Source organism: Centruroides vittatus, unplaced genomic scaffold, assembly GCF_030686945.1.
Source record: "Centruroides vittatus isolate TY-2023 unplaced genomic scaffold, ASM3068694v2 contig_206, whole genome shotgun sequence".
Lineage (NCBI taxonomy): Eukaryota > Metazoa > Arthropoda > Arachnida > Scorpiones > Buthidae > Centruroides > Centruroides vittatus.
In genome coordinates this window covers 76549-87163 of record NW_027121276.1, presented here as the reverse complement: position 1 = coordinate 87163, position 10615 = coordinate 76549, and the positions used below count along the sequence as shown (strand labels likewise).

Below are 10615 nucleotides of genomic sequence, written 5' to 3'. Positions count from 1 at the left end.
TTTCTTTTATTTATTTTTTATATTTTTATATATTTTTTATTTTTTGGTTTGGTTTTTAAGTTTTGGTTTTGTTAAGCCGGCGCCATCTGTCGACAAATTAATTTGACACAATTTTTTCTCTCCCTTGTTCTTTTCATTATGAATAAGAGCAAAAAGTTATAATAAAAATGATTACAGTAATAATAAAATGAGAGATACATTTTTCTTCATTACAAAAAATTATAATAAACATGATTACATTAACAATAAAAAAAGGAATACATTTTCATCATTACAATAATTAAAAAAAAATCACTACATTTACAAAATAAAGGATTACAATAATATTTGGTTTTTCTGATATTTCAAACATTCTCTCCCTAGAAATAAGAACAAAAAAAGTTATAATAAAAATTATTACAATAAATTGATTACATTTTTTTTCATTACAATAATTAAAAAATAGCTACATATACGAAAATAAGGATTACAATAATACAAAAATGATTACATTTTTTCATTTTTAAAATAGAAATTATATGAATAATATTAAAAAGACGATAGAAAAGTAATCTAAATACCTAAGAAGAAATCGAATAATGTCCGTAGGATAGCATGTCTATTCCGCTACTTAAAATATATTTTTTATCATAAAAAGCTGGATCTATGAACATCTATAAAAGCCAGTTTATAAATTATCCATCCACTACCTAACGTAACGGCGATTGATATATCGCTTAGAATTTTTTCTATCGCGTTATCGATATTTTTCCAAGCCAAAAACGGGGATAAAACTCGTTCAGCATAGCTTGTAAAAAAAAAATCTTTAAAATCATATCGATGTCCTGTTTCTACGCATTTATACATTATTACTTTAAGACTAATAACAAATCGAATTCTATAGTCGTTTCCAAAATTCGTAATTACATTAAATAATTCGGATTTTATATCTCTAAAAAATATGACCGGATCAACATACTCGAGATTAGATTTTCGATAACATTGTAAAAAATTTTGAAAAGCGGATTCTATTAGCAAAAACATTTTTTCTTTACCTGATGTAATCTAGGTCGAGCTTTTTTTTCCCTCGTTGTTCGAACAATATTCTTTGAAGGGAGAGAATTGTTTTTCTGATAAAAAAACATTCAATTAATTTACATAATTTTTTTAAAAAACGTTATAAAATTGGAAAAAAATTTTTTTACTTACTTTTATTTACATGTACTCCTCCAAGAATTTTTCTACGGCTGCGAAAGCTTTTTGGAAAAAAGGGAATTCCTTGATAGGAATATTAAATCTGTTTTGAATCTCTGCATTAGAGTTTGATTTTGCTAAGCAGATGTAAAATTGCTGGCGAAATTCCTTAATTTCTAAATTATAACCATGAGAAATATATACAGAATATGGTGGAATCGACTTATAAGTTGTTTCGTCTTTTGAAATAATTAAATCGTATTTTTTCTTTTTATCGGCTGGCGCATCATCATTTTTTGTAGCTTTTCGCTTCTTAGAAGTAAAAGGATGATCGATTACAAATAAGGATTGAGAATCTAAAAAAAATGTCTATCTATGAAAATTATTAATAATTTAATTTTCTTATTCTTAAAAATAACAAAAAAAATCTAGATAATTACCTTCCATTTTTTTCTTTTCCTTGTGAGATTAAAAGCGTATGTGTTTAGAGAAAAACTCGCTAACGAATTAACCGAAGAAAGTAAACCTCCCGTCTTTATATCGTTGGGGGGAGTTGATTTGACCTCGTTTTGTAAAAGAGCGAACGAACCGGATGTGAGGCCAACACCGGGAGATGAGAAATACATTATAACCGATTCGTGTTAAGTAATAAAAAAATACAACAGAAATATTCAATTCATTTCATTTTTTTATTGAAATAAAAAAACATTTACATCAATTAAGAAGTAAGTATACAAAATACATGTATAAATGTATTAATTATATTTAAAAAAATTAAAGTCTTTCACATATTTTTGCCAAAACACGAATTAGAGCAAATTGATAATTATCAGTTATAAATTTGGCCGATAATTGTTTCTGATTACTGATGAGACTACACCAATCCAATTTATGTTTAAAATCTTTCATAAATTTTTCGGATAAATCTTGATATTCTGAAATAATCTCCCAATCCACATGGTTTTCAAGTTCTTTAATAGTTTCTTCGGTTAATCGTTGATATTTACAAACAAGCGCCATATTGAGTGAATCTTTAAAACTTATAATGAATTGTGGACTCAATTTTTGATATTGAGATACGAGATCCCAGTTTAGATAATCAGAATATTCACTCAAAAATGTTTCTGTTAACTGCTGATAACGACAAACATCATCCCAATTAATTCGATGATTATACTTGTTTAAAAAAATAGGAGAGTAATGTCTGTTTTTCCATATTTTATTCCAGTTTAATTTATCTTGGAATTCTTCAATAAATTCATCACTAAGATTTTTTTCAGAAATAATATCCCAATCAACTTTATCTTGAAGTCGTCTTATTATGTCTTCCGTCAAATTTAATTTAGAGAAATCTTTCCAATCAACCAACGAATTTAATTCGTCAGAGAGCAGGGCTATTTCTCTTTTCTCCATTTTTATACGACTTGTCTTCTTCCGATATTAATATAATACTAATTTAATTTTAGTTTGTAGCGCTTTATATGACGAAATCAATTTGTATGATGCAATCGATTAGTTTTGTTTTAGACCAATAAGCTTTTTTATGATGCAATCGTTTAGACAAATGAGCTTTTTATATTTTTTTTCATGTTGCAACATGTTTTTTTTATAAATATTATTCGAACTTTTATATATTTTTTCGTGTTGCGACACGTTTTTTTAAATATCGTTATTAACAGAATTAATTATTTTTTCACGTGATCATTTATTACGTTGGTTGGAGAATTTTTTCTCACGCCATTTTTTTAGGTCAACGTATTTATTACGTTGGTCTGAGAATTTTTTCTCACGCCCATTTTTTTAGGTCAACGTATTTATTACGTTGGTCTGAGAATTTTTTCCCACGCACATTTTTTTAGGTCAACGTATTTATTACGTTATAATTTTTTTAGGTCTCGAATTTTTTTTTCACGCTACAATTTGTTTTAGATCAACGAATTTAAAAAAGTATATATTATTTACAATTAATGGTTTGCGGTATTATTAAATAAAACACAAAATTTTCGAGGAAAAAAAAATACAATTTTATTGATTTTTAATTTCGTATTCAAAATACATTTTTTTTGGATTTATTGATTTTTACTTTCGTATTCAAAATACATTTTTGGAATATTATTTTCGGGTCCGCAATGGGGGTCGTGCTTCTCGGCGTCGAAAAAACATGTTTCGAAAGTTTCGAATGTTTTGTCGGATTTCTCTAAAATTTCCAGGCTGAAATGATGATAAGATTCTTTCGCAGTCAGCATCCAACGGAACTGTTTCGTTTTTGGTCTAAATCGAGGGCAAACATCTACAGAGTATAGAATTTTAACAGTCGGAGGAAACTGTTGAGCTTTAGCCGCGGCCTTGGCAGATTCTTCTGCTAACTCGATGCAGGGAAACGAGGTTCTAGAGAAAGCGTATGGAACTAATAATTTCTCTTTCAATGGAACAAACGCTGTCCAACGAATCACGGGTAGCATATCGTCACTACACCCTGCCATCTTTTCGAATAAAATAATTTTTAAATTCGCGATTGGTTTTTATGTTTTTTCGCGCATGTGCACTGTTGTTTTATGTAGCGTCATCTGTTGACGAAAAAAATTATAAAACAAGACACAAATTTTCGAGAAAATGCAATTTTATTTTTTAATTTCGTATTCAAAATACATTTTTGGAATATTATTTTCAGTCTGTCCACAATGAGGGTCGTTTTCTAGAGCGTGGGAAGCGCATTCGTCGAAGTTGGTAAAGATTTTGTCCGATTTCTCTTCAATGAGTACGCTATGATGATGGGGAGATTCTTTCGCTGTCAGTATCCATCGGATCTGTTTCACTTTTGGGTTAAACCATGGTCGAAAATCTACTGAGTATAGAATTTTAGTAGTTGGAGGAAACTGTTGAGTTTTAGCCGATTTTTCTGCCAACTCGATGCAAGGGAAGGAGGTTCTAGAGAATGCGTACGGAACTAATAAGTTCTCGCTGATGGGGTAAAACGCCGTCCAACGAATCTCGGGTACATCGTCTCTATACCTCGCCATCTTTTCGAATAAAATAATTTTTAAATTCGCGATTGTGGTTTTTATGTTTTCGCGCATGTGCAGTAGTGTTTTTGATTTTATTTAATAAGCAGTTATTTCGGTTTTAATTGCTATTTTAGATCATCATGTCTCGCAAAATAGTAGTCGCTTTTATTATTATAAGCTGTATAGAAATATTTTCGCTAACAATTTCTTTTATAGTTTTATTAAAAGGATCAAATTTTAAAGAAATTAATATAAAAAACACTACTTGCGAATATTCTTTACATTTAGGTAGAAACTTTTATTTACATAAATGTACGAATGCTGGAAGAACTGTATACGACATTCGAAGATTTTCGACCGATGGATTGCCTCACAAGTATAATGGTGTACAATTATTAAAGAACGAATTTAACTTACTGTGCAGAAAATGCGTTTAAAACATCCGTCCAGTTGTATCGTCGTGGGCCCGTCTCAATCTGGAAAAACGTCTTTAGTTCGGAAAATGCTACACGAAAATATCTACGAAAAACGATTAAATCGCATTTTATGGTGTTACTCGATGTATCAACCTTGGTTCGTGGAAGAGAAAAATATTCATTTTAAATGCGGTATTCCCGAAAGTATCGACGAAAATGTAGATTTAATAATTATAGACGATTTAATGCATTCTATAACCGAAAAAATTGCGGAATTATTTACCGTTCAATCGCATCATAAAAATATAAGCGTTATATTGATAATGCAGAATTTATTTCCTCGTAATAAAGTAATGAGAGATATTAGTTTAAATACTCATTATTTGATTTTATTTAAGAATAATAGAGATGAAAGCCAAATCAACTGTCTCGCTCGTCAAGCGTTTATAGGCAAAATGCCCTACTTCAAAGACGCATATTTAAACGCGACATCCAAACCGTACGGTTATTTGTTTATCGATTTCCATCCATCGACCGATAAAGAATTGTGTTTACGAGATTCGTGTTTTCCCGACAATCAAGGCGTGTATTGGGTTTATATTCCACAAAAATGAAGAATATCAGAAAAAATTATCATTTGTTAAATGTGCTGGCAAAGGCAACACCCGCTCAGAGAAAAGCTTTGTTAAAAGAAGCATCGCCCGATCAGATAAAAGTCATATGCGAAATTTGCGATAATACGCTGCAAGGCCGAGTACCGGTAAACATTAATAAATTAAAAAAATATAAAAAATGTATTCGAAAACTCGCAAATAAAAAAATAGGTCTCCAAGCAAAAAAGAAGATTTTGATAAATCAATCGGGAGGATTTTTAGGCACGATTCTAGATCCAATAATATCATTAGCTAAAAGAATTTTTGGATTATAAAAAAATGGCTCAACGAATGGCGTTAGTACCTCCCGAATTAGTACCTAAATATCAACTGCAAAAACCGGAAATACGATTGCACGATAATATCCAAGATTTATTAGAAGAAAGTACTTTATCGGACGATTTTAAAGTTAAATTATTAAGTCAACTAATTTCGAGATTTAAACAAACTATTCACGCGCCGAAAGAACCGATTCGAGTCTCGATGGTATCAGAACCGATCGAAGAATCGCAACCATCGTTAGAACCGACAAAACCGACGACTATCGAAGATCAGATATCAGTTTCTGTCCCGCTGGGATATCAAAAATATGTTCCGCATATCATTCAATTACTAAAGCAATATCAATACGATTGGAACGAAAAAGGAGAATTTCTGGTAAATAATGAGCCGATAATTAACTCCCATATCGCGGATCTGATGTCGCATTTAATGCGCAATCGAAAATCTTCTATAGTGCCCGTTGGATTTAACGAATTTTATCAAGCGATTATTAAATCTAATATTCCTAGAGAATGGATAGGAAATAAGGCGCTATCGAGTCGATTACGAATAGAAGAATCGCCCATACTTCGTTTTCGAACGCCCTCGATTCCACCCCCACCAATACGATCAATTACTAGCGGAAGGAAAAAAAGAGTTTCGTCTACGAAAATTCCTAAACGGATTGGCTCGTCTAAAAGAAAACATATTTCATGGAAAGATTATTAAGCTCTATTTATTATAATCCATCTCATCCGGCATCGTTTGGCGGCGTAACGAGACTAATAAAAGCGACAAAGTTGCCTAGAAAAACCGTCGAACAATGGCTATCGACTCAAGATACGTATACGTTGCATAAACCCGTACGAAAAAATTATAGTCGCCGTAAAACTAAAGCGCTATATCAAGGAGAACTACTCCAGTCGGATCTTATGGATGTTCGACAATTTTCGAAAGATAATAATGGAATAAAATATTTATTAGCAACTATCGACGTGTTTTCTAAATATGCGTATGTAATTCCGGTAAAAGACAAAAAACCCGAAACGATAAAAAAAGCATTTCAAAAAATATTTAGAAAAGTAATACCCAGGATGATACATACCGATAAAGGGAAAGAGTTTATGAATTCTGTAATTAAGGATTTATTTAAAAAACATCAAATAAATCATTATTATACTCATTCCGAAACGAAAGCGTCGGTCGTAGAACGGTTTAATAAAACTTTAAAAAATAAAATTTATCGTCTTATTACCTATCGAAATTCTAATAAATATATCGATAAATTAAACGATTTGGTGAAGGCATATAATTATAGTAAACATCGAACTATAGGAATGCCTCCGGCCGAGGTGAAACCTAAACACCATTTACAAATTTTTAATCGACTTTACGGTAAAACGAAAACGAAAATAAAATATAAATATAAAATTAATGATAAAGTTAGAATTTCTAAGAAACGTAAAACGTTTTCTAGAGGATATTTGGCAGGATGGAGTAAAGAGGTTTTCTATATAAAAAACCGATTTCCGACGACCCCGGTCACTTATGTGTTAAAAGATTACAACAACCAGACGATTACGGGTCGATTTTATAACGAAGAACTGCAGAAAGTCAAAAATGGATAGGTTTTATGTTACGCTTATCAGTACGGCGAGTATGGACTATTTTCCAAAAAATACTCAATCGTCCTTCACATCGAAAATTAATCCACCGATAAATTTAAGCGGGTCGTGGGAAGCGGCATTGTCCCAGATAATAATACCTCGTTCGTGGTTTAATATAACTAACGAAAATAATACTTACAACATAATTTCTAAAGAGACGAAGTTGATTAAAGTAAAAACTGATGATTTGACTACACTAATTCCGTTATATCCTATAGGAGAGAACAAATCAAGTAATATATTCGAGACTATTACGAATAATTTAAAAGAATTAGGAAAGGATGGTCTTATTAAATTTTCTTATAACAAAGAAGACAGCTTTGTGACGATTCAGATCGCTCAAGATTGCGAATTACGCATAAATCAAGATGCTCCTACATTTCTTTCGGCTCTAAATCTAGAGTATTTAAAACAATATATTGTAAGAGGAAAAGATGAAAAGATTCAATATAATTCATCTTTTACCGATTTTAAAGAAGAATTTATTACATTAATCGAAAAAAATAGATATATAGATAAAGTAAAAATCGAAAACGTCGAAAATACGATGCGTATACCGATTGGATTATACGGACAAAGAGAATTTCTTAAATCATTTCAGACAATCAGTTTTAAATCGCTTCCCGATAAAAAGTTATTATTGAAAGTTCCACGAGAAACTACCGTAAAATTTAATAGTCAATTAAAAGATATATTAGGATTCGATCGATTAGAATATTCCGAAGGAGAATTTACGGGAACTTATCCCTTAGAATTAAACGCCGGAATAACAGAAATATTTGTATATTCTAATTTAATAGAATCGCATCACGTAGGCGATACTTCGGCTCCACTATTTCGAGTAATTCCAGTTATGGGAGTAAAAGATCAACAAATCGTTAAAATTTATAATACTCCGTTATTTTTCCCTCTTCGATCGAATTATATCGAGACTATAACCGTAGACATATGCACATCAACGGGTGAAAACGTCATATTTACTTCGGGAAAAACGCTTTTGGTATTATGTTTTCGCCGAAAAAGTATATAAAACCGGATTCATTAAAGAATCGGTTATTTGATAAAATGAAGCTTAAACCGGAGGACTGTATTAGTTATTATCGTTCGCAGACGGGAGGATATCCCGATTCTATATTTCCTCACACCCCTTATGTTACTCCTCAATGGGGAAGAGGACCGTATTTTAAAAGTCGACCGATTCAACGAGGATATGGATTTTTCGGTTCAATTTTTCGCGAAGCAATACCCATTTTAAAACACGCGAGTCGATATATTGGAAAAAAAGCGTTAAATATAGCGAAAGATATCGGGTCGGATATACTCACGGGAAAATCGTTAAAAGACTCGGCTCTATCGAGAATTAATCAGGCGGGTCGAGAAATAAAAGATGACGTCATTAAAAAAATTCAAAGCGGGTCGGGTAAAAAACGAAAACGTCTAAGAAAAAGCGTAAAACGAAAGAATACTAAGAAGAGGAAAGTAGTAGATATTTTCTCCTAAAAAATGGATCCTTTCTCCTGCCCGTGTTTAAAATCGGAACTAGATTTTTTTAAAACTATTCCGACCCAGTTGGCGATTTTAAATACTACCGAGGCTATTCTACATCCCATCGCTTCGATAACCGATCAGAAATCTCCTATAGAATTTCTAATCCCCGGCTCCGGAGAAAACTTAATAGATTTGAGCAGTATTTCGATTAATGCGCAAGTTACTGTTACTAAACAAAATGGAACTTCTACTCTCGATATCGATTTAGTAACACCCGTGAATAATTTTTTGCATTCGATGTTCTCTCAATGTACTACGATATTTAACGATAAAACTATATCTACGCACGTCAATTACCCATACCGGCGATAATAGAAAATCTATTATTTTCCTCCGAAGAAGCGCAAAAAACCTATTTAACCAGCTCTTTCTTCTACAAAGACACCGCCGGATTTTTAAACGAAACCAACCCGATTAAAGACCCCAAGAATGAAGGATTAGTCACCAGGTTTAAGAAAAGCAGCAGAAGCCAAGTATTAGATTTATACGGACGACTTCATTTCGATTTTATTAATCAACCTAAATTATTGATAAACGGCGTAGACGTTCGAATAAAATTGGAACGTTCGAAAGACGCTTTCGCTCTAATGGCGACGGCCGATAATTATCAGATTCGATTAAAGAATATTACGTTAAAAGTAAATAGAATAGAAGTAAGTCCTAGCATCTTAATTGGAATGGAAAAAACATTAGAAAATTCTGTAATTAAAATGCCTTATCGACGAGTTAATATTAAAGTATTTACATTAAGTAAAGGGATTTTAAGTTCAAATATATCGAATGCGATAATCGGTCAAATCCCGAAAAGAATTATAATCGGATTGGTGCGAAATAACGCTTTTAATGGACAGTTCGATTTAAATCCTTTCAATTTTGAAAATTTCGACTTAAACTATATTTCTGTTATAAAAGATTCGATTTTAATCCCACCGAATCCGTTCTGTCCAGACTTTGACGCAAAATCTTACGCTCGAAGTTACGCAACATTATTCGAAGAAATAGGGGGAATTCCCTACGGAAAATTCGCTAATATATCGTATTCCGACTACGCTCAAGGATACATGTTCCACGTATTCGACCTAACTCCCGACCGCGCAGCCTCCGAAAACCATACCTCTGTGTTGACCTATGGAAATGTTAGTTTCGATTTAAAGTTCAAAAGACCTTTGCCAGAAACAGTTAACGTCATATGCTTCTTAGAATATCGTAATACAATAGAAATCGATCGATCGCGAAACATTTACGTCGACTACTAAACAACTAATGGATACGATTATGCTCTGGAAACTGGCGTTAGGTGATTCCGAAATTAGCAAGACATTCGGCGGCGTTTATCCGTCGGATTTATTACCTCAAACAATCGGAAAGAAGAGAAGCTTTATCGTTAATACGGAGAACAGCAAAAATCCCGGACGACACTGGATAGCTCTTTTTTTCCGAAATTCGACTTGTTATTATTTTGACTCATACGGACTACCGCCAAAAATCCCGAACATTATAAAGTTCATAAGACAAAATTCCAAGGAGTTGCGCTGGAATCGAAAAACGCTCCAAGGTCCGTATAGTTCTACGTGCGGATACTTTTGCTTATTTTTTCTCTACAAAATATCGAGAAACCAAGACTTAAAAATTCTTCAGCCTAATACTAAATATTTTAATGATAACTATGTATTCGCTTTTGTACGCAATAATTTTCGTTTTGGTAAAATACCACCAAATATATTCATTAAATGTAACCAATGTAGCGTTAGTTTACTCAAATAAAATTTTTTTTAAAACTTAAAAAATGCGTTTTTTAATTGAAACTATAAAACATTAGTCGCTTTGTGTGGGAATCGGGTCACCTCGAATTCTTGACTTTGAATTAGGAGGCCTATCTTTGACCTAGAATG

The 10615-nt window shown here is 32.1% G+C and overlaps 1 long non-coding RNA gene across 1 annotated transcript; it reads right to left on the bottom strand.

Moving 5' to 3' along the window:
* Window positions 1-987: 987 nt before the first annotated feature.
* On the bottom strand, window positions 988-1633 carry LOC136970609 (uncharacterized). Its single transcript, XR_010880008.1, has 3 exons — window positions 1614-1633; window positions 1189-1529; window positions 988-1109 (listed from the first exon to the last, which is right to left on the bottom strand). It is a non-coding gene; the product is annotated as an uncharacterized lncRNA (long non-coding RNA).
* Between the last annotated feature and the right edge of the window lie 8982 nt (window positions 1634-10615).